Source organism: Panthera onca, chromosome C1 (assembly GCF_046562875.1).
Source record: "Panthera onca isolate mPanOnc1 chromosome C1, mPanOnc1 haplotype 2, whole genome shotgun sequence".
Lineage (NCBI taxonomy): Eukaryota > Metazoa > Chordata > Mammalia > Carnivora > Felidae > Panthera > Panthera onca.
In genome coordinates this window covers 124063067-124088944 of record NC_138346.1, presented here as the reverse complement: position 1 = coordinate 124088944, position 25878 = coordinate 124063067, and positions in this window count along the sequence as shown.

Below are 25878 nucleotides of genomic sequence, written 5' to 3'. Positions count from 1 at the left end.
AGTGTAAAATGGTTATCTGTTATAAAATATGGAATTATTTTCCCAAAGGCTCACAGGAAGGCCCTTCCGGGAACACCAGCATGCACATGGCATTATTCAAGAAATTCAGCTTGTAAATGAATAAACAACAAGGCTTTGATCTCAGGTCTACACAGACTAGCCATCTGGTTCTGCCCAAATGGTAGAGGGTGTTATCTCAAAGGGCCAGGACTTACTAAAGGAGGTCCAGTTCCCTAATACAGTGGCCTTCCATTTTTTTCAATCACACAACCCTACAGTAATAATTTTTGGACATGTACCCAATATGAGTATAGTTATTTATCTATGAATTATAGATAAATATATCTCTCCCATTAGCTAATATCTCAAGGCTTAATATACACTTAGGGTGAGGTTTATCATAATGCCCGTGGAGATAAAAAGGCACCATCCCCTTGATAATTTCCAAACTTGTTTTTGCCAATTTCTTTCTGATCTGATTAGATGGCCATTGTTTCTAACCTCATAATATGTCTGACAATGAGCATGTATCGGATTAAGGGCAGGGCCATTTTCTTGTTTACTTGCATATGCAGTATTGGTGTTATCTTCAACACAGTTATTCTTTCTTTGCAGGGTTCTTCTTTTTTTTTTTTTTAATTTTTTTTAACGTTTATTTATTTTTGAGACAGAGAGAGACAGAGCATGAATGGGGGAGGGGCAGAGAGAGAGGGAGACACAGAATCTGAAGCAGGCTCCAGGCTCTGAGCCATCAGCCCAGAGCCCGACGCGGGGCTCGTACTCATGGACCGCGAGATCATGACCTGAGCTGAAGTCGGACGCTTAACCGACTGAGCCACCCAGGCGCCCCTGCAGGGTTCTTCTTAAGCCACTCCCCCATTTTGTGAGAACTCCGTTAAAATGAAATAATATAATCTGTACATCCTATCAAGTAGCACAAATGAGCTATAATATTCTGAAAGCAGGTGAGTGAAGGAAGGTACGATGGCCACACTGTGTGTGTGTGTGTGTGTGTGTCTGTGTGTGTGTGAAACATTCTGTGCCTCAGTACACCCCTTAAGGTCTGATTGTCACATGGGACCAACAGACATACAAACCAAACAAGCATGTATGGATCAATCCATATGTTAAATTTAAGTAAAACTCAACTCCTTTCTCATTTTTAGATATTAGCAGACATTCCAATATTCTTCTTGTATCCCCAACAAATCATGCTGCAGTCCCTACGCTTTCCTCTCTCCACTCTGGGGTATCAGAGGCTATGACCTCATAGACTCAGGTACTCTTGGGGATCACGTCTGTGGATAGATTAGCAGGGTTTTGATCCCACTCTGAGTGAGGCCACCTGCAAATAGACCTCAAACCTCACAGCAACAAAGCCTCCTTTGGAAAGGTTCTAGAAGGGAAAAGAGGTGATGCACAAAACTTTCCATCGCCCCTTCCTTTAGGCAGCCCCGTGACAGCCTCTGACCCAATTCCTGGTCACTGTGAATGGAGATAGTGGTTGTAGATGAAATTACTTCCCTGGAAAAGTCCATTCATTTGGGCAAAGGAGGAAATTAACAAAGAGCCCTATTTCATTGAGGAAGGGATAATGGGATTTTTTTAAGCTGCTGTTTATTTTTCTCTCGGGTCTTGTGATAATAGTTATGCCTCGTCCTGCTGCATGACACATATCACCAGGGGCTGCAATTGTTGATGTTTTTGTGTTTGTCGCCTTCATTACAATATGAGCCCCCTGAGGCAGGTGTCAATACAGTCTAGCAACCTGATGCTTAGCAGGGTATCTGGCATAGTAGGTGCTCAGTAAATGTTTTTAAATGAATACAATCCTGGGGATAATAATAATAACCTGCGAGGAACAGAGAAGATACTATAAGTAAAGCACTTAGCACAGGCTAATTGCTCAGTAAATATACATACCATTGCATAAGATAATTGCTCAACCAGTGAGCAATTTTATGATGATAATTCTCAACAATACTTTGTAACTGCAAGACAGTACATTAATTCATGGTTTTGAACTCCCAGTTTCTATCGTAGAAACTAGTCTCCTGAGAAATATCAAGAATCCCGAGCATGCACAGGCCCTGTTGCCACCCTGTGGGATGAGGAAGTCACTGAGCCCGGGGCCCTGGCTCTGTACTTAGAAAGTCACTTTTAAGTAGAATGCATATTATTCAGGTGAGGTGTAAGATGTATAGTTTTATTCCCTCTACCCTTGCCCTCCCGATCTGGCATCAACTTTATTTACAGCATCCTTCCGGACCATTTGGTGCTGCTACATCTGCTGCTGTTCTATAGAAATAGTCTAACCAGTGGCCCCCTCATTCATTGATATTCCTTCTGGAGGGCTCTACACCCCTTCCAAGTTCCCTTCTAGAGCATCCGCTAAGCACTCTTCTTTCAGAACGCCTATCCCTCACACAGCAGAGACACAAATCCCTTTCCATCCATCCATCTATCCACCCATCCATCCAATAAATAATGTGTTTCTCTTATTCCTACTGTACACTTGGCATTATTATAGGTACCAGGAATATGGCAGTGAACAAAATAGACAAAACCTCCTGACCTCATGGAGCTTACATTCTAAATAAAATAAATAAGTAAAATATATAGTGTCAGACAGAGATAAGTACTGGAAAAAAAAAAAAAGCCAAGCAGACAAGGGGAACAGGGAGTTTGTGGGTGGGAGGACAGGTTACACATATTAAAAGGGTGGTCGGCTGTGCTCTGAAATCTATAAAACAGGGATGAAAGAAATCGAAGATGGGGCTCCCAGGTGGCTCAGTCGATTAAGCATCTGGCTCTTTTTTCTTTTAATTTAAAAAAAAAATTTTTTTTTAATTTTTGAGAGAGAGAACAGAGTGTGAGTGGGGGAGGGGCCAAGAGAGAAGGAAACACAGAATCCAAAGCAGGCTGTAGGCTCTGAGCTATCAACACAGAGCCCGATGCAGGGCTTGAACCCACAAACCATGAGATCATGCCCTGAGCCGAAGTTAGTGCTTAACCGACTGAGTCACCCAAGCACCCCTAAGCATCTGACTCCTGATTTTGGCTCAGGTCATGAGCTCACAGTTCCTGTGTTGGAGTGCTGGCAGTGCAGTTTCTGCTTGAGATTCTCTGTCTCCCTCTCTCACTGCCCCTCCTCCGCTCAAGCTCCTGCTCTCTCTCTCAAAATAAGTAAATAAACTTTAAAAAAAAAAAAAGAAGAAATAGAAGATGACACAAAGAAATGGCAAGATATTCTATGCTTGTGGATTGGAAGAACAAGTATTAAAATGTTTATACTACCCAAAGCAATCTACAGATTGAACGCAATCCTTATCAAAATAGCAACAGCATTTTTCACAGAACTAGAACAATTTTTAAAAAAAATTTTTTTTTTAATGTTTATTTATTTTTGAGACAGAGACAGAGCATGAACAGGGGAGGGGCAGAGAGAGAGGGAGACACAGAATCTGAAGCAGGCTCCAGGCTCTGAGCTGTCAGCACAGAGCCCCACACGGGGCTCGAACTCACAGACTGTGAGATCACGACCTAAGTCGAAGTCAGACGCTCAACCGACTGAGCCACCCAGGTGCCCCAGAACTAGAACAATCTTAAAAATTGCATGGAACCACAAAAGACTATGAAAAACCAAAGCGATCTTGGAAAAGAACAAAACTGGAGGTATCACAGTCTCAGATTTCAGGAAAAATTACAAAACTGTAGTAATCAAAACAGTACAGTCTTGGCACAAAAATAGACACCTAGATCAACAGAACAGAGAGCCCAGAAATAAATCCATGAGTGTATGGTCAACTAACCTTTGACAAAGCAAAAGAATGCAATGGGAAAAAAACAGTTTCTTCAACAAATAACGTTAGAAAAACGGGACAACAACATACAAAAGAATGAAACGGGACCATTTTCTCACACCATACACAAAAATAAACTCAAAATGGATTAAAGACCTAAATGTAAGACTTGAAACCAAAAAAATCCTAGAAAAGAGCACGGGGAGTCATTTCTCTAACATTGGCTATAGCAACATTTTTCTAGATGTGTCTCCTGAGGCAAAGAAAACAAAAGCAAAAAATAAACTATTGGGACTACATCAAAATAAAAAGCTTCTGCACAGCAAAGGAAACAATCAACAAAACTAAAAAGCAGCCTACTGAATGGCAGAAGATATTTGCAAGTGATATATCTGATAAAGGATTAGTACCCAAAATATTTAAAGAACTTATACAACTCAACACCAAAAAAAAAAAAAAAAAAAAAATCCAATTAAAAAATGGGTACAAGATGAGGTGCCTGGGTGGCTCAGTCAGTTAAGTGTCTGACTTTGCCTCAGGTCATGATCTCAGCTTTGCTTGTTGGAGCTGCGCATTAGACTCTCTACTGTCAGAACAGAGCCTGCTTCAGATCCCCTGTCCCCTACTCTCTCTCAGCCTCTCCCCCCACCTCAAAAAGAAATAAATAAACAAACATTAAAAAAAAAAGTCACAAGACATGAATAGACATTCCCCAAAGAAGACATACAGGCCTACACCATGGCCAACAGACACATGAAAAGATGCCCAACATCAGTCCTCGTCAGGGAAACACAAATCAAAACCATGATGAAATATCACCTCACACCTGTCAGAATGGCTAAAATCAAAAACACAAGAAACAACAAGTGTGGGCGAAGATGTGGAGAAACAGGAACCCTCTTGCACTGTTGGTGGGAATGCAAAGTCTTGCAGCCACTGTGGAAACAGTGTGGAGTTTCTCAAAAAGTTAAAAATAGAACTACCATATGATCCTGTAATTCCACTACTGGATATATACCCAAAGAATGTAGAAACTTGAATTCAAAGAGATACATGCATTCCTATGTTAACTGCAACATTATTTACAATAGCCAAGATATGGAAACAGCCCAAGTGTCTGTCAGTAGATGAATGAATAAAGAAGATGTGGATTATATAAAGACAGTGGAATGTTATTTGATTATTAAAAAGAATGAAATCTTGCCATTTGCAATGACATGGTTGGGGCTAGAGAGTTTTATGCTAAGTGAATTAAGTCATACAGAGAAGGACAAATACCATATGATTTCACTCGCATGGGGAATTTAGGGAACAAAACAAACGAAGAAAAAAGAAAAAAACAAAAAAACCCAGATTCTTAACTATAGAGAACAAACTGGTGATTGCCAGTGGGTGGAGGGATGGGGTAAAATAGGTGAGGGAAGTTAGGAGTCCACTCATCACAATGAACACTGAGTAATTTTTGAATTGTTGAATCATTATCTTATACGCCTGAAACTCATACAACATTGTATGTTAACTGTATTGGAATTAAAAATTTTTTAATAAGTAAAATTTTAAAAATAAAAGAACAGAGTGGTCAGGTGAGGTTCCACTGAGAAGGAACATGTGCATGAAGACCCGCAGGAGAGGATTCAGCCAGGAGCCTCCTGGAGGAAGAGCTTGGGGGTCAGAGGGAAGAATACACACAGAGATCTGAGACGGGAAGGTGTCTGTGCTCCAGAGCAGTGAGCTGGGGGGAGCAGACCAGGAGATGCCATCAGAGCTGGACGGGGCGGGGGCCATAGGCTCTGAAGTTATCTGGCTTCGAGTCTGAGTGAGAAGAGAAGCAAATGGGGGCATGAACTCGCTTATATCCTAACCTGGATCATGCTGGCGGCCATGTCAGTCATAGACTAGGGGGTGGGGGAGATGATGGGAAGGAGGGAGAGGAGGTGGGGCATGTCAGGGTAAGCCAGGTGAGAGATGACGGGGCGTGGACCATGTGGTAATGGAGGAGGTGGTGAAAAGTAGCTACATTCTGGATATATTTTTAAGGTAGAAAATGGAGGATTTGCTGACAGATTAAATGTGGGGGAGAGAGGAAGTAGCACCCGAAAATGGAGGCCTCGCATGAGGCACTACCCCTTAGCCTCTGGTAGACAATTATGAAATATGTGTTCCTTGAAGCTTGTGCCCCAAACCAAAGCCAATTTTCTAAATTTGGCCTTTCTTTTTTAACCATTGCTCAAGGCGTGCATTTCTTGAAAAGTAAGTGTATTTGAAGTTTCCAAATAGTCTAACAGTACATAAAATATATGATGTGTGCTGAATCTCTGTAATGAATATCAATCTCTAAAATTCGTTGCTTCCCACAGAAATTCTATCAGCAAAATTAGAATTGCAATTTTACTCTTCCTCAGTTGTCTGATTAAGGTTTCATTTAAGCTTTGGGCTTATTTTCAAAAGCCCCATAAACATTTTACACACCTACTCATATATTACCAAAGTCATTCTGAATTCAGCCTACGGTAAAATTAATTACCATGTCATGAGTCTGTCACATTTCAAGAGAAATCATAAATATTTACTCAGACCTGATTCAATGTCACTTTGAAATGAAAAAATATTGGCAGCAAATTTCTTTGTATGACTGTACATTCTTCAGTTGGAAGATTTCCATGTAAGTATATCCATAAAATTTTTAGAAGACCACTTTCAACATGCAGAGAAGATAATAAATCAACACTCGAGTCTCTTCAAAAATCCATAGACCCGTAAAGTCTGCATGCTTTTCCACTTCCTCCTGGGAGTGTACCATGAGGCTGGCCAAGGTGGAAACAGAAGCTGAGCCTGGGCTTGACAGAAACTGCTAAGCTTTCTGGGTTCATGGGGGAGACCCGCCACGGTAGCCGGAAATGAAGTCCGCGAGGTGAAGCAGCACAGGCCTGACAGGCTGGAGCCACAGTGGCCAGGGTTTGAGCGCAGCCTGTGCCCCGAAATCCAAAGTCACCCACGTGGCGGGCCTGCAGGCAGGCAGCGCGGTGTCATGAGAAGCACACTAGAAGGAGTAGGTTCAAATCCCAGCTCTGCCACTGCCACACCGTGTGACCAAGATAAGGGAGTCTCTCTGTGCCTCAGTTTCCTCTTCTGTTAAAAAGTATTGGCTTGAGGGAGTTGTAGTGAGGACTCAAGGTAAGGAGTTTAAAATAAGGTCAAATGCACAATTGGTACTTGGTAGTATATATGTATCTATAGAGATATGTATCTAGAGTTAGAGATACATAGATCCGTCTATACAAATATACACATATAATTATGTATACACACCCATATACACATATAAGTATATACCTATATAGTATACATACTACATATATATATATATATATATATATATATATATACACTTATGTAGAACATATGCTATAAAATACCATATGTAGATATATGGTATAGTATATATAATTTAAGTCAAAAAGACTGCCTTTGAGTCCCTGCCTCTGTCACTGATTATCTTACCTCTTTCCCTCAGTTTCCTGGGAATATTAGTGCCTGGAGCTTGTGAGGGTAAAGTAGGATAATGTGAAAGAATTCTGCAAAAGGCCAAAAAAGTATGGACAGATGTGGACTATTATCATGAGGATATTTGCTTATTCTGCCCTTCCTTGATCACTAATTGCCTCTGCTTCCTGGTGGGTCTGACTTTTTCTTGGTGGTCTGGATTGCACGGACCTGGGTCCTTGACCCAGCCACCTACCTCTGAGACTGGTCAGCAGAGCGCTTGCCTCAGGGCCGCTGGCCCTGTCCCTCATGTCCTCCTTCACAGCTGCCCCTTCAAGACCATCCCACCAGGAAGTACAGGGTCTTTAAGACACTGAAGCTGAAGTGTGTAGGTTGAACTTGCTCACACTGATAATTTAGGTCTTCGTGCTCTGTGCTTAGATGACTAAAATAACAGCGAAAAGAGAAGAAGAGGTTATGTGTGGGGGAGGCAGCTCAGGGCCAAACGTGTTCCTCTCGCGTCACTGTTCCACTTCCACTGTCATTAGCACAAGGAGGATTCTGGGCCATTTCCTTCTCTCCAAGGACAAGAAGACAGAGTAGTTAAGTGAAAAGGAGAAAGATCTTCAGCCGGAGGCACACTTAAAATCTAGATCAACAGAGAGCTGTAAAACCCCTCTATTCTTTTCCATCCATTTCCCAAGTTGGAAAAAGAGTTCTTCCATAATTATTCTTTGGTCTGGCTTCTTTTTTGTCACACTTAGCAGCTTCATTGAGATATAATTTAGGTATTATACAATCCTCCATTATGAGTATATGGTTTCATGATTCTAGTTACTTTAGACAGTTGCCCAGCCTTCACTGTAATCCAGTTTTAGAAAGGTTTTGTTACTCCAGATAGAAATGCTGTGCCCATGTTAGGCCAGTGCTCACTCTCATCCAGCCCCAGGCAACCACTCATCTGCTCGCTGTCTCCAACGACTGGCCTTTTGTAGAAATTTCATGAAAATGGAATCATACACTATGCAGTCTTTTGTTTCCGGCTCCTTTCACTCAGGTAATATTTGAGGTTCATCCATGGTATTGTGTGTGTCGGCAGTTATTCCTTCTTATCGCTAAGTAGTGTCTGATTATATGGATAAACCTCATTTTGTTTATCCATCCACCAGCTGAGGGACATTTAGATTGTTTTTAAAATGTTCCAAGTAAAGGAGGCTGATCCCATTCCTCTGAAGACATCCTTTGTTAATCCTTACCAGAAATTCTCCTTTGCAATAAGAGCACAGAACCCCCTGCAACACATTCTGCGGGGTGCCCGTGAAAATACGGCCTCTTCCAACATAACCTCTAAGAGTCCATTATGATCCTGTACATGGGCATACCTCGTTAGAGGTAAATCCAAATGCTAAAGTAAGGAAGTCACCTCTTTTCATACCTAATGCCTTGAAATAAAGAAATGATCCAAGTGGAGTAGACACATAGGGCTGGAGTACCTACATGTGGGCATAGGATGTTTGTAGGTCACAGTCTATTACTGCTGATCATAGGAAGGAACAGAACATGAACTGAGGGACCTGGGACCTTCTCATCACACCAGCTGCAAAGGAGCAGGCCACATTCCAAAGGAATCCAAAAAGAGAGCCAAGGGTGTGGACCCATCTCCAATCCTTCCTCCATAAGTATACCCCCAATGCAGAGGCTACTTGTGTCTTGGTATTCTATTTTGTTCTTGACTCATACCCAATTCCCTTCTCCTGGCAGGGGATTGAGAGAGGAGATGCTTCCAAGTTGAGTATAAATGTTACAATGTGGAACAAGATGGGCGGTGCACCCATCACCATCACCGGCAAAAGGACACACAGGCTGTGCTGATAAAGGACCCTTCTCTCAGTCAGTCAACAACTACACACTGAGGGCCACCTTGTGGAAGTCAGGCACTGGGGTTGAGGGAAGGCAAGAGTGTCTGGCCTCAATACGCTTACTGTCCAACAAGAGACAGTAACTGACACACAAGTGAATGCAATCCTATAGACAAGCGTATCCCAGAGCCCCATAAAAAGCACCCTGAGAACACGGAAATGAGGACTAGAGGAAGTGCTACAGAGTCGTTGGCATTTCATCTGAGCCTTAAAAAATGGGAAGCTTGCCAAACAACAAGGGAAAAGGAAAGAGTGGTATTTAAACAGCCATCCAAGATGCCTTTACATTATCAGGGATAGAACTGTGCTTGGCCAATCTAAAACCTGGATTTCCCCTGTAACTAAAACAACACATTAGTTCTGAGACCTGCCAAGAATTTCTAGATCTCTGACTGTCATTCATAGCAGACCAGTCACTTCACCTGTTTACCCACATACTTGGTAAGCAAAGCCATCTGGCAACAGAATAATGGGGAAAGGGATTTACTTCACAACCAACTTGACCAAGTGACTCCTATTCCATGAAGGATGCCCTACCTGGTGCTTAAAATCTGGCTTCTTGAACCCTCCAGGGAGAGAGCCACAAAGAGCATTACTAAAATATTGGTAAATAAAACAAATCTCATGTGTACTGTGAAACAAAGCCATGCTGTCTAGTCTGGGGATAAGATGGGCTCAGGTTCTACAACCAAGAGACGTTCTCCACACCAGCCTCTTCCAAACCCAGAAGTTAAGAGTAGCTGCTTTGGGGAACTTTTGGTTAAACATGGCTGGGCATACACATGCTTTCACCTCTGTTTCCCACCAAAAAGCCACTAAGATGATAATATTTAGAAAGTTTTTTTTTAACCTACAAAAAACAAAGAGAATAGGGAGGAAATTCAGCAGATAATAAATGTATATAAAATTTCAGGAGCTGAGAAGCAGATGAACCAGAGGTAACTGGGAACAAAGCCAGTGAGAGGGCGGAAGTGAGGAAGAAGCAAGCTTATCTGTACTGCAAATCCTAGAAAAGCTCAGGAATGGGAGACACCAGGTGTCAGGGCTGGGAAAAGGACAGTGATGAAAAAATGGAAAGAAGCAATGAGATCCACCCATCCTGTCTCCTACTTTGCCAGCTCCCAGCCCCTTTCCCCTGTTCTGCTCCAGGATGCCCAAAGTAGGGTTATAGTTTTCAGGTAAGACTTCCTCTCCAGGGAAATTGACTTCCTCTCCAAGAAAAATGCCTGCAGATACTGACTTTGGGAAATCTCCAATAAACCCACCTGGTCCTCATCTATTACCACTACATAGTAACACCCACTGGACAAGAGCCACTGGACAGTGCTTCCTATCAGCATGTTAGGGCCTTAAAACACTGATAATGCCTTAGCAACTTAAAAATGGACAATCAAGGAGACCTGGCATATGGAGAATTCCTACAATGTGAAAGAGATAAAAATAAACCACTAGATAAAAGAAACTTAGAGGAAGAAGAGACAGTACCGAGAACAGAAGAAAACATTCTAAAATCTGTAAATATTATCTTCAAGGTAAGGTAAGATAATTGCATCCATTAACTGGAGAATAAGAGACTCTAAAAAATCAATACTTGAAAAATAATGAAGAGCTCTTGGAAGTTAAAAATATGATTTTTAAAATACTTAAAGTCAATGAGAAGATTGGAAGGTAAAGTTGAAAAAATATCCTAGAAAGCAGAATCAAAAGAAAAATAAGTGGAAAGGGAAAGGTGAGAAAATGAGAGAATCCATCAGAGGCACAACATTTGAATATTAGACATCCCAGAGAAGGAAAGCAAAGGCAGTAAAAGGGAAGAAGTTACTAAAGAAACAATACAAGAAAATTTCACAAAACAGAAGAATATAGGCTTCCAGTCCGAAAGGGCTCCTCAAGCGTCTAATGAATGAAAACAAAGCCCACAGCAAGGTTCAGAATTGTGAAATTTCGGCACACTAAGGAAAAAGAAAAGATTTTAAGGCTTCCAGAGACGGGAGATTCAGGAAGAGATCCCATACACATTTCTGAAGCTGATAAAGAATCTGAATGGCAGTAATCCCCTCAGAAGGAGCTAGAAGACAATGGAAATGGATCATGGATTTCAAAATTCTGAAGGAAAATGATTTTCAAGACGGATTCCATGCCTATCCAAGTTATCCATGAAGTGTGAGGTGGAAGGCATTTTCAGACATGCGAGGTCTCAAAAAATGTACTTCCTTGCACCCTCTCAAGAAGCTGTTGGAAAACGTGCTCCGCCAAAATAAAGAAAGAAATCAAGAAATAAGAAGACACGAGATCCAGGAAGGAGGGGATGAACACATAGAAAGCGAGCAAAGGGGACTCCCAGGATGGGATGCTGGGTATTTTCAAGGCCACAGCTGTGCAGACCTAGGAAAAAAAAGCCAATCCAGAGATGAAAAGCCTGCCTGCAGGACTCAGGAGGAAGGAAGAGAGAAAAAAAGGAGGGAGGGAAGAATGGCTAGAATAATCCTCAACATTGGTCAGGATACTGAGAGATTCCTCAGTTTTGACAGAGTGTGGGAATTAATCAGTGGTAGGTACTAAGCAGTAAACTAAGTCAACTAAACATGAGGTGATTTTTAACTCCAGAAAAGAACAATTTTAACCCAGAGGAAGGACATTTAATTGGATTATACCATGTGGTTCGGCTGTGACTAACAGTCACTAACAGTGACTAACAAACTCTGAATATTGATTTAAAGGGTAGTTTAGGGGCTCCTGGGTGGCTCAGTCAGTTGAACGTCTGACTCTTGGTTTCAGCTCAGGTCATGATTTCACAGTTTCATGAGTTTGAGCCCCTCATAGGGCTCTGTGCTGGCCACCCAGGGCCTGCTCAGGATTCTCCCTCTCTCTCTGCCCCTCCGCTGCTCATGCTCTGTCTCCCTCAAAATACATAAATAAACTTAAAAAAAAAAAACCCACTTTTTTAAATGGGTATTTTAAGAGTGTTGAGAAGAGTGTTGACAAAAAGACCGGCCTTGTGGGGAAGACCATGAGAGTGCTGTCTATAGGTGCCATAGTAAAAAGCCAGTAGAGGATCTTTAAAGCAGAAAAACAAGGCATGTTTTAAGACATACGGCTGTGAATACTGGATTAAACCCCTAATAGAATTGAAAGTGGGTGTGACAGTTAATTTAAAATTTCAACTTGATGAGCCATGGTGCCCAGATATTTAGTCAAAGATTATTTCTGTGAGAGTGTAGGGAATAAGATTAACATTTAAATCGGTGGACTTTGAATAAAGCAGATTGCCCTCTATAACGTGGGTGGGCCCCATCCAATCAGTTGAAGGTCCTCTGACCTCCCCCAAGCAAAGAACTCTGCCAGTAGGCAATCTTCAAACTTGAACTGCATTGTCTGCTCATCCCTGGGTCTCTAGCCAGCCAGCCCACGCTGCGAATTTTTGACATAGCAACCTTCCTAATTGCATGAGCAGATTCCATGAAATAAATCTCTATATAGACACATCCTATTTGTCCTGCTTGTCTGGAGAACCCTGAGTAATACAGTGGAAGTCACCTGGAGTGGGGACAGAGGTAAAGCGCTAGGCAGAAGACATTTCTGTATCTGGTAGACATTTTTGACCTTGTAGGCTGTATCTATTGTTACCTGGGGGGAAAGGATTAACTTTGAAAATAGTTAAGAAGAAAAAGATGGTATGCTTTCTAATCAAGTGGCCCTGGTCTCATTCCTCCTGTGCCACTTACTGGCTGTGTGACCTGGGACAAATCTCTCTGAGCTGCAGTCTCCCCATCTATAAGACAGGTGTTGGCAGGGTCATCGGAGGTTAGATAAACCATTGAATGCAGAACACACATGGTGAGAGTCGGTGCTGAATAGGGGTATTTGCTGTTATGACAGAGCCGCCTCTCCTGTCATCAACTTCCCTGGCAGGGGCTCCGGTGTTACTTTGATTTCATCAGGATTATTGTTCCAATAAAACACACTGGTAGAAAACCTCTTGGAAAAGGGTACTTGCCCTTTTAATATTTTATCGCTGATGTGCTTTCTAAGACAAATACACTTCGGTGTTATAATTGAAACTCCTGCCAGTACAGTGCCGCGGTCCATGAAGGGAGGTCAGTTCTGCCCAGCGCTTCTAGATCGATCCGCGCAGGGCTGCTGTGGCCGGCTCAGCGAATTCCTGCCCGTTGCTTGCCACGCACAAACGAAATCACTGCAAATGACCTAATGTGTGCTTCTGCCACTCAGGAAACTGAGTAAGGAGGTGAAGAAGTGGCAGCAGGGAGACCCAGGAGAACGAGTCCAGGAAAATATGAGATTGGAAGGGCACCCAGGAAGGTGGTGAGCCGTCAAACAAACACGCCTGCCTTCCCAGGGGGGGATGGTTCTTTGCTTCCTTGTGGGGTTACCAGAGAGCTGGTCTTAATCTGGGTTTGGGTCTCAGAGGGGTCTGCAAACTCCCTGAAATTCTCTGCAAGCTTTGGCGTGAGCGTACAGTTGTCTGGGGAGGGGTACGTGGCTTCCCTAGATTTTCAGAAAACCCCGTGCCCCTCAAAACGTGGCATTGCCTGAATATCACCCAAACAAACAGGAATTTGGTACACTGAGATGTCAGTGCTGGGAGTGGCCGTAGGTCTTGGTGGAAGCCCAACGTGGAAGGTGTCAGACCAGCCTCCTTTCTGCTTCCCTGGACTCCTCAGTGCAGACCCTGCCTTGGACCCAGCCTGACCATGGGGGGACAGCTGCCATGAACCTGGCCCTTCAGCGGGGGCAGCCGAGACCCCACACCACCAGGGCAGGCCGCCTGCCTACCAGGGAAGAGAAATGGGAGGAGGGAAGGCACACTCTGGGGTTCGGCATACTGCCAACCACTTTGCAGCAACCACTTTCTTCCTACGATGCCTGTGATGTAGACGTTATTGTCCCCATTTTCTAAAGGATGAAACTGAGGTTCAGAGAAATCCACTTGCCCAGAGGACTCAGCTGTTGGGTTAGGTGGGAAGTCAGGCTGTCCCCAGAACCCTGACACACAAGATCGTTGGGGATCCACACTATATGCTGGCTGTTCAGAACCACTTCCTTATGGTCTGCTGTCTTCCCCCCGAAGTGCGTTTCCATGTGCATTTAACCATTCACTCGGTCTGTTTCCACTGCCTGGAGTCCTCCCTCAGATACTGTTGACTTGAGAAAAATCTACTCACCTTCAATATTCAGTTCAAGCTTCCTCTATGCCCTGGAACCTGCCCCACCCTCCTCCCAGCCTCCCATTCCCCGGGTACGCCCCACCCCTGATTTCACTCACTCCCTTCCTTCTTAGTTCCTGTTCCATCTCGCACATATTTTCATTAAAGAGCACAGCACGGGGCGCCTGGGTGGCTCAGTCGGTTAAGTGACCGACTTCGGCTCAGGTCACGATCTCGTGGTCCGTGAGTTCGGGCCCCGCATCAGGCTCTGTGCTGACAGCTCAGAGCCTGGAGCCTGTTTCAGATTCTGTGTCTCCCTCTCTCTGCCCCTCCCCCGTTCATGCTCTCTCTCTCTGTCTCAAAAATAAACAAACATTAAAAAAAAAAAAAAGAGCACAGCACACTGGGTGTTTTCTTCTCTGTCCTTCTCCTTAAAATGGAAATTCCATAAGGAAAAATGTTTTTGTCTCTCTTATCTTTGAAAACAAGGTAAAATCATATGCAACCACCTCACACCTGTCAGAATGGCTAACATTAACAACTCAGGCAACAGCAGATGTCGGCGAGGATGCGGAGAAAGAAGAACCCTTTTGCCCTGCTGGTGGGAATGCAAACTGGTGCAGCCACTCTGGAAAACAGTATGCAGGTTTCTTAAAAAATTAAAACTAGAACTACCCTATGACCCAGCAATTGCACTACTAGGTATTTATCCAGGGGATACAGGTATGCTGTTTGGAAGGGACACATGCACCCCAATGTTTATATCGACAATATAAACTATCGACAATAGCCAAAGTATGGAAAGACCCAAATGTACATCGACAGAGAATGGATAAAGAAGATGTGGTGTATACACACACACACACACACACACACACACACACACACACACACAATGGAGTATTACTCGGCAATCAAAAAGACTGAAATCTTGCCATTTGCAACTATGTGGATGGAACTAGAAGGTATTATATTAAGCGAAATTAGTGAGAGAAAGACAAATATCACATGACTTCACTCATATGTGGAATTTAAGATACAAAACATGAAAACAAGAGAAGGGAAGCAAAAAGGGAGGGGGACAAAACGTAAGAGACTTAAATACAGAGAACAAAATGAAGGTTGCTGGAAGGGTTTGGGGTGGGGGGATGGGCTAAATGGGCAAGGGGCATTAAGGAGGATACTTGTTGGAATGAACACTGGGTGTTATATGTAGAGGATGAATCACTGAATTCTACTCCTGAAAGCGTTATTGCAGTATATGCTAACTAACTTGGATGTAAATTAAAACAAAACAAAACAAAACAAAACAAAACCATATGCAGCCTTTGCTCTCGCTATTCAGAACTACTTATAATTCTCCAAATGCAAAAAGCTCCCCACACCTCCTTGTTCTCTTCCGTGGTGTGGTCCTGTGCCAAACACAATACCTGGTACATAGAATGTGCTCAATTACAGTGTCTGGGATGTTGGTTGTTGGAAGGATGGGTTTTTTCCTGAACTACACAATCCCCTTCTCCCCTGCACCCCCCACCCCCACCCCCCACCCCGCCGCTACTTGTGTTTCCTTGTCATCCTTCTCAAAAATGTTCTGAATGAGGCACAGCTTTTCAAAAGACTGCACATTAGCTCCTGGAGCAATCTCTGTCATTCATTGAAGGAGCAGAGGAAAGGTGAAAAGATTACACAGTGAACCTCTCCAGCCCTCTTGCGGCGGTAGAAAGAAGCACGAATGAAAACAGGAGAGTAAGTAAGCCTCTCCAGGGAAATGTCCTCTAAAAGCAATGGCAACCAAATCAGACAAGATAGATTCCTGATCACATTTTTCTTGCCTGATGCAAGCGGACAAAGCAGCAGGTTTCCATCCTCCCCACACTCACTGCTCGGGGCCTTTATTTATTGCCTGTTCCATGGTCATGTTCCTCTCCCTCAAAAAGAGATTTGCTGGAGGCTGGCTCCTCTCCCATTGAGGTCACCAGAGGGCTGCTGAATGTGGGGAAATAGTAACTTCAGCAAAACGTCAGGGAAGATTTAGTGAAAATGGACTCTGAGTTGTGCCCCTTGGTAAGGAGTCGAGCTGGCCAAGACCACACACGTGGAGCCTGGGGCTGCCTCACAAAGGCAAGGACCGGCCGGACCAGGCCTGGGAGACCAGGTCCTGTCAGGCACAGTATTAGACTCCCCAGGAGCTCCAGCAGGTGAAAGAGGACTTCGAGAAGGAGAGTCCATCATAATCATCCCTACAGTCAGCAACCCAGCTATAGCTGGAGCCCAGACATTCCTGTTTGGCATTGATTTGCAGAAAGTACCCGTAAGACCCAGTGATTCGTTCAGTGACAGACGACAGAAGAGGAACGGTAGCAGTCTGCAACATGGAGCCTGATCTAAAATACACTCTGTTTTTCTTAAGCAATGTCCCTGAAATATACTGTGCCCTGGTCTGGAATGGACAGTAGGGCCTCGCCAGACTTCCCACCCCCATGCTTTCCATTTGCAAAGGGACTTTTAAGCTCTCCCATGTGTCACAGAGGTCTTCAGGCCACAGGTGGACCACCGCTGTGGACAGTTCATCCAGGAGAGGAACTTAAATTGAAAGGATCCAGGGACGCCTGGGTGGCTCAGTCTGTCGAGTGTCTGACTCTTGATTTCAGCTCAGGTCATGATCTCATGGTTGTGGGATCAAGTCCCACATCAGGCTCCATGCCCAATGCCTAGCATGGAGCCTACTTGGTGTCCTTTCTCTCTCTTTCTGTTGTCCTCCTCCGCTCACATTCCCTCTCTAAAATAAAAATAATAATAAAATAAAGGTGAGATTGAAAGGATCCAGGGAAACCTTCTCAAGACTTTGCTAAGGTGCCCAGAAATCAAGCTGGAAACTGAATCCTTCCTCTGTCCTTGTCTCAAATACATGTTTATGGCTTCACATGTTACATCCAAATGCATAGATTCATAGCAGATAAAATCCAACCCAATTCACTCCTTCCCATTTTGGGAAAGGATGTGACACATAGCTGTGTAACAGTCAGCCTACCACGAACACCCTGAACGTCAGATGTGCGAGCCTGAACAAGTCACTTTTTGGACCTCATCGTACAATAAAGAAGTGGCACTTTATGGTCCACAGGGACACTTTGAACTCACTGACGCTGTATGTGTTGCATATCTGACTAGAAGGAAATTTAATTTTCCAACACCTTTCTTCCTTCTGGGCTTCATTAAGATAATGACTTTATTGGGTTTATAAAAAATCTTGGGGGCGCCTGGGTGGCTTGGTCGGTTAAGCGTCTGACTTCGGCCCAGGTCATGATCTCACGGTCCGTGAGTTCGAGCCCCGCGTCGGGCTCTGTGCTGACAGCTCGGAGCCTGGAGCCTGCTTCCGGTTCTGTGTTTCCCTCTCTCTCTGACCCTCCCCCATTCATGCTCTGTCTCTCTCTGTCTCAAAAATAAATAAACGTTAAAAAAATTAAAAAAAAAAAAAAAATCTTGGCTTTCCTCTCAATGTTGCTGTGAAGCTACCCAAAATTGTTCTAAAAAATAAAGTCTTGAAAACACAAAAATACAAAAAGATATGTATGAGAAATTCAAACAAATAAAACAGTACACAGAAGAAAGTTTTTTATTTTTATTTATTTTATTTTTTTTAACGCTTATTTATTTTTGAGACAGAGAGAGACAGAGCATGAACAGGGGAGGGGCAGAGAGAGAGGGAGACACAGAATCTGAAACAGGCTCCAGGCTCTGAGCTGTCAGCACAGAGCCCGACGCGGGGCTCGAACTCACGGACTGTGAGATCATGACCTGAGCCGAAGTCGGACGCTTAACCGACCGAGCCACCCAGGCTCGGCGCCCCCAGAAGAAAGTTTTTTTAAAAAATCATCCTAAATACAATTATCTATATACAAGCATCACTAACATTGTTAAACATTCTAGACAGCTCTTTGTGCATGCAATCAGAGAGAAGCATGCATAGATGGATGGAAATAATTTTTCAAAAATGGGATTATAGGTTACATGATCGTTTTGGTAAAATTATCACATTTAACCTTATTTTGTAATTTAACATGAAAAAGATTCAAAATAAAATTGAAAATGCTCTATCACAAGAAATATATAGTGACAAATGGCCACAAAATTTTTGTCACTCTTCCCTCCCCTGAGAGATGGAATCTCTTTCTCCATGGCTTTGAATCTGCCCAAGCAGCTCCACAGAAAGGCCAACAAGAAGGGAAATTGAGGCCCCTGGCCAATAGCCATAACTGAGCACCCAGCCAACAGCCAGCATCAACGTTGCCAGGCCTCTGAGTGCGCCATCTTGGAAGTGACTCCTCCAGCCCCAGGTGACACAAGATATCAGAGAGATGAATTGCCTCTACTCTGAACTCTGCCCAAATTGCCAAATTGTGATCAAATACATGACTGTTGTTGTTTCAAGCCACGAAATTCTGAGATAGCTTGTTATACCATACTATATAACTGAAACAAAATTCTTGTGTAGTTAAGACAAAAAGACAAAAAATTGAAGAGTTGGAGTTTCTCAGTTATGTATTTCACTATAGGAAGTCTCAGCTGAGGGGTACTTGGGTGGCTCAGTCAGTTGAGCATCCGACTTCAGCTCAGATCATAATCTCGTGGTTTGTGAGTTTGAGACCCACCTCGGGCTCTGTGCTGACAGCTCAGGGCCTGGAGCCTGCTTTGGATTCTGTGTCTCCCTCTCTCTCTGCCCCTTCCTCACTCATGCTCTGTCTCTCTCTCTCTCTGTCTCAAAAATAAGTAAACATTAAAAAAAAATTTTTTTAAAGAAAGTCTGAATTGAGTCTAGCTATTAAAAAACTATTTCATATCTAGTTCCATATCATATGTTAGTCTTAGTTCCATATTTAAATAGTGAAGTGTCTACCATGAGATTTCTCATCACAGCCTCTCAATTCCTAATTTCTATTATTTGGTTCAATCACTTGGTTGATGGATTTTAACCTCAAATGCCCCCACCTCCAAGAAAGAGTTTATGAGTACTATCAAATATTGTTTCCCTAACTATTCTGTTCGCCCTGTCCTTTTGCTTTGTATTTACTGTTATCTGAAGCCTTTCCTTTCTGCCAACTTTTCCCAATTGCTACATAGAGTTAGAATTAAATATTGAATCACAAGGTGGGAAAGTTATTGCCTTTTCACTCTCCTTCAGTTCCCTTTAAATCAAGGAGTCTTGAGGGATACCTGGCTGACTCAGTTGGTAGAGGCTACAACTCTTGATCTTGGGGTTGTAAGTTCGAGTCCCATGTTGGGTATAGAGATTAGTTAAAAAATAAAAACCTTAGGGGCACCTGGGTGGCTCAGTCGGTTAAGCATCCGACTTCAGCTCGGGTCACGATCTCGCGGCCCGTGAGTTCGAGCCCCTCGTCGGGCTCTGGGCTGATGGCTCAGAGCCTGGAGCCTGCTTCCGATTCTGTGCCTCCCTCTCTCTCTGTCCCTCCCCCATTCATGCTCTGTCTCTCTCTGTCTCAAAAATAAACGTTAAAAAAATTAAAAAAAAATAAAAATAAAAAATAAAAACCTTAAAAAAATAAAAGAGTCTCAATTTGGCACTAGGGTATGTTCAACATCTTTCCAAGTGTATGTAACTTTCCTTTTTAACAAAGAGCAAGGTCAAGGTTCAACACCTTTAACAAGTAACAATGTAGAGCTAGAATTTAATCGTATTATAATGTATTTTTACTATATCTATTTTATTCTATTTTTCATGAGTTTTATTGGGTTTCCACCTACTGTGGTGATATAAGACTTCCTTTTAAAATAAATTTCTTAGGTTAAAAAGTGATTTAAAGAAAATATTAACTATACCATATAGAACAGATGGCATTTGAATGTGGCACAATTAAGCCTGTGATACATGAAACTTGGCCCTCAGAGAAAACTTTTGTTTATCCTTTTAAAGAATTGAGACTCTTAACTCTTTTTTTAAAGAATTTGTTAAAAATCTGTTCCATGGCTTTGCTCCACCCAGTGGGGGTATCCTCTCCCCTGTGATGGGGAGTCCTAGAGCCTGTGCTTCAATGCCAGCCCCAAAGTGTTCAGTCCCCACTTTACCCACATATCTACGCAACATCCCTTTGCACCCCAGCAAGTGAGAAGCTGGATGAAGAAAAGGGAAGTTCTCCAGGAAGTCGCCCTGTGTCAACACCAGGTGAGGAACTTTGCCTGGAGCGTCCCTTTGCTCTTCTGACTGGCTTCCTCATTCCTCCCACCTACCCACCCAGCGTCTTGCCTTATTTACCTCCTTTTTTGTCTTCAAGAATGTCAGGTTCCTCTCTGTTGCTGTGAAAACTAGCTTCGTGTGGTTGTGATTATTCCAACTCCCCTCTTCATTGGTCTCTCAGGCTGGAGACTCTCCTCCATCCACCCTTTCTGGATGCTTCCCTGCTTCTCCTCTTCACTTCCTCAGACCACATCTGTCCACAACGAGGGGCGGGTAGACAACTCTCAGAGTTGTTTTGACTCCCATTCTTTCCCCAGTGACAATTCTGGCCCGTTGGGACAGAGCTTCACGGAGCTGCATCAGAATGTTCCATTTCTTTGACCATCTAATTTGGGTGTTGGTGGTGCGAATTTGTAAACTTTCATTGTTTAGTTGGTGTCGGTGAGTTGTTTTGTTATTATACTTTCCAATGATTTTTACGTCTAATTTTTGCAGAGGAAGTTTGCGATCTTGCTTTTTTTTTTTCTCTCCTTCCTTTTTTGGGAAGATCTTTGTGACCATCTGAGCTACATTTGGTCTAATCAAAGTGTTGGCCAAGATTTGGGGGCACAAAGTAAAAAGCCCTTGAGTCTCCCACAAGGTTTTGCAAAGCAGTGTGGTTAGTGGAAAGGATTTGAAGCCTAGCCCTTTCTCTTCTGGCTGTGTGACTTAGGGCAGGGCACTGAACTCATTCAACCTTCACTTCTCTCCCTATAAAGGGGCTGATGTGGTGTCTGTCCAATAATAAAGACTCAGGAGATGTTAGTCCCTTTCCCGCTTCCTTTTTTTCTTCTAGCTTTTCTCAGTGCCAGGACTGGCCAGACAGAGGGGTGGTGAAAGCCAGCTCTGCTGTTTGTTTGTTTTGGGGACAAGGGACATAGGGGTGAGTGTAAGGACTGATGTGAATCCAGATTAATCCATGGGCAAAGGACCAGCCTCTGGTTTCCTGCCCCTTAAAGAGCCCTGAGAGTCATACATCCTTCAGAGCCCTCCTAGACTGAGCATACTCCATTCTCCTGCCAAGAAAATGCAGCAACTGAGTCAAAGGCATGTGAAAGATAAGGAAAAGCCTTCACCGGGGTAATTCCAAACAGAACATTGATGGATCCAGCTGTGGCAAGTCTGATGTTTTTTAAGTTCTCCAACCACCTTCTGTCTTTCTCTCGCTCAGTCATACACACATCCACACGCACGTATGTTTACACAAATGCGCACGTTCACACCCAAATGCACACACACATACAAGCTCTCACACATACAAAGACGTACATGTCCACGCTTTCACATATATGCAGACACACTCATCTACACACACATGCACACCCCCGCTCACTCATACACACATTTTGTTAAACTCTTTGCCCTTTTAAGAGAAAAAAAAAAATCTCTCCTGCTCTTAGACATCAGGAAACAATATGTTCTCAGTCACAGAAGGACTGTGCAATGTTATCCGATTTGTTATCACAGCGGCCTGGAAAGCAGCCAACTCGATTAAAATGCAGGGACAGCCAACTCCAGGGGTCAAAACAAAACAAAACAAACAAAAAAACCCAGCATGGGTGAGAACAGAAGAATAACTGACTGCATTTATCGTTTCTTACCAATGACTAAATTTACAGTCCACTAAAAATACTTGAATCCTAACAAAACCAAACCCTGAATTTTCTAGCTGAGTTTTGTAAAGCTCAAATATGATCATACTTATCCCAGGTAGTAGAAGCTGAGTTCACTGAAATTACTTGTTAACTTAATCAGGTGACTGAGCTCGGAACCCATTCTAGGTTGTTGGACGGCTGAGTGAGCAGGCCAGGGGGGGTAGGTGGCTTCATTTCCCTGAGACCAGCTGCCGGAGGTGATTTATTTTAGAAACTTGCATGTTCAATTAGTGTGAATAGCAGCTGATTTATCACATGTGCCTAATATGCTATAACCAAAGTATCGTTACGCCCGGAGAGCCTTTAAATTCCCAGGAACCAAATCAGCAGTAAGTCTGCGTCACTGGGCAGACACAATAGACGTTGCCTTCTTACCCCTGTAATGTCTTCCACTTCATTTAGATACTTTTTATGGCAGTGTCATCTGTTCGGAGTGTGCCCCGGGAATCTCAGGAAGAAGGCTGCTCCATCGAGTATGTGTGGTAGTCCTGGCTGAGCTGACCAGGTTGCTATTGCAGGACTGGTGGGTAGCACCCCTGTGGTGTCTATTTGCCCAAGCTGGTGTGGGAGGCATTTGGGGGCCAGAGGTGCTAGTAGCCGCAGAGGTGCAGAGAAGAGGAAAGGAAAGAGTGGTTTCTGTCCCTGCCCAGTCTCCTCACCCCGGCTGGCTCCTGCCAACTGTGTTGGCTAACAGACTAGATTTGATCTCCTGTGGAGAGAGGGGTTAGGACAGAAAGCCAAGGGAAATGCTTTAATGAAAGTTCTGGCAAACTCTAGGCACAGCGGAGGGGGAGGCACCGAAGCACACCAAGTGGGGGGGAGACGGCGTCACGGCCCCCGTTCTACCACAACATGGCAACGGGGCCCAGCAGGGGATATAAAGCTGCGGGAACACTGTGGTGGCAACTCCTGTCACGGGGGCAGAAGACTTGGTCTCTCGAGGGTCACCAGCAATGATAGAGGTCGGTAGCCTCCCTTGAGGCCTTGTATACCAGAGGCTTCCATGAGAAGATCGAGCAAAAGAGTTTGAGGAGACTCTTCTTGAGTCCTTATGAGCTATCCCTGGAGACTCACAGAAACACTGGGGGGAGACTGAATGTCTGGTGGAATGAAATTCTTCCTTCCTCCAGAGAAGTTCCAATGTCAACGTCAACGTTGCCTCTTTTGTTCCATCCGCCAAGTGAAACCGGAGGCATTTAGATACGCTTCACTCTGCAATCAGTACGTAAATTGTCCAAACCTGTTTGCAGAGACTGGCTGACTCCTGGGAACACAGCTAGACTGCAGGTCCCAGCCTCCCTTGAGGTCAGGAGTCTCTAAATGACCACAATCTGCCAAATGGAGTGTAAGCAGGCAAAATATTGCCGCTTCCAGGCCTGGCCCATAATAATCCCCCACCTGTTGTGACCTGTCTCTTTTTCCATCTCTCAGCTGAATGGACAGGACTCCAAAAACTTGGATAGAGGAGGGCACACAATGTGACTCACAAGAGCCCAGTGCCTGAATTTTTCCACAAAGCAAGGCACCAGACCACAAATACACATGTTGGTGGAATACAAGCAAAAAATAAACCTTGTGCTAAGCCACAGAGATTTCGCGATTGTTTATTATACAAGGCAGGGCTGCTTACCTTTCCTATTATACCATAAAAGTATTATTATCCCCAAACTACAAATGAGGACATTGAAATTCACAGGAGTTAAGTCTGCAGTTCTTAACCAGCAGTGCTTTTGACCCCCAGGAGACATTTAGGAATGCCTAGAGACATGTTAGTTGTCACATCTGGGGAAGTAGGCCACTGGGTGCCACTGGCACTCAGCGTGAGGAGGCCGGGGCCGGGCGGGGCGGCCACATATCCTACAGTGCACTGGACAGCCCCACAACAAAGAATTAGCTGTCCCCGAATGGTGATGGTGTTGAGGTTGAAAAACCCTAGGTTAAGTGATTTGTTCAGGATCACTGAACTAGAAGTAGGTGGCTCAGAGTCTCAGTTCCTTCTCAGTATCAGGTTGTCTCTTTACCTGGAAACTTGTGGATGAGTTGCCCTGTTATGGGGCCAGGTACCCCCATGTCACTTCTTCACACAAGTTTGAGAGGGAGGTTCACTCCTGTGGCCAAAAAGAATCAAGTTGAGAAATTATACACACACACACACACACACACACACACACACACATACACACACACACACACACACACACACATACACACACACACACACACAGGTATGTGTGTGTGTGTGTATGTGTGTATAAAATATAATAATATATATCTTAATAACTTTTAAGGAAGACTAACACTGGTATTTCCTACTGAGTCAACAGTGACCACAAAATAAGTGTTCGAAAATAAATGAACATGTTTGCAGTCGTAACCAGATGCTAATCCTTAAGAAACTGCAGATACAAAGTTTTTCCATTTCACTGCTGGATCCTTGCAGCTTTCTACGTTATCAAAAAAGCAACCAATTTTTTCTCCTTCCAAAGTACATATCTTTTTTAAAGACATCACTAAAAAGTAAAAAGTTTCTTATAGTCCATCAGCTTGAGGAAGGCATGGTAGCTAATTCCATTCATATTTTTCCATATTTATATGTGAGTCTATTTCCAGATGAGATTAGCATTTGAATCCATGGGCTCAATAAATTGTCCTTCTAAATGTGGATGGGCACATCCTATCCACTGAGGGCCTGAGTAGCACAAAAACTAGAGGAAGGACGAATTTGCCTCCTTTTCCTCTCTGCCTCACTGTTGAGCTGAGATGTCTCATTTCACCTTCTCCTGCCCCCAGACTAGCATTTACACCATCTCTAGCTCCACTGGTTCTCTGGCCTTAAGACTCAGACAGAATTACACCACAGGCTCCTAGGTCTCCAACTTGTAGATGACAGATCATAGGACTCCTCACCCTTCATAATTGCATGAGCCAATTCCTCACAAGAAATTATATATAATATATATGTATAATATAATTATATATTTTTTATAAAAAATGTGCAATATATTTTATATAAATAATATATAAATATATAAATAATATATTTTATATATTTTATAATATATTTTATATAAATATATAAATAATATATTTTATATATCTTATAACTATATAATATAATACGTTATATATTACATATATTATATATATGTTATTATATATTATATTATATTATGTTATGTTATTATATATATGTTATATGTTATATTATATATTTATAAGATATATAATTATATAATATATTATATATTACATATAATATAATAATATGTAATATATAATATATAAATAAAATATACTCCATCCTATTGGTTCTGTTTCTCTGGAGAACCTTGACTAATATAGCTAGTATTTCTATGTTTTTTAATAAGACATACACGCACATACACACATGCATGCATACATACACATATTAAAGACTGCCAGAGTAAAATTCGTGTTCTCCTCTTCCTCTTGAGAACACATATAGAATACATTTCCCAGCATGCTTTACAGTTAGATGTGGTCATATGCCTAAGGCTAGCCAATGGAACATGAGCAGAAGGGATGTGTACTTACTCAAGCCTGGCCGTGAGACCCTCCCATTTGAGCTGCTCCAAGGTCTTTTCTCCTTCTAGCTGGTTG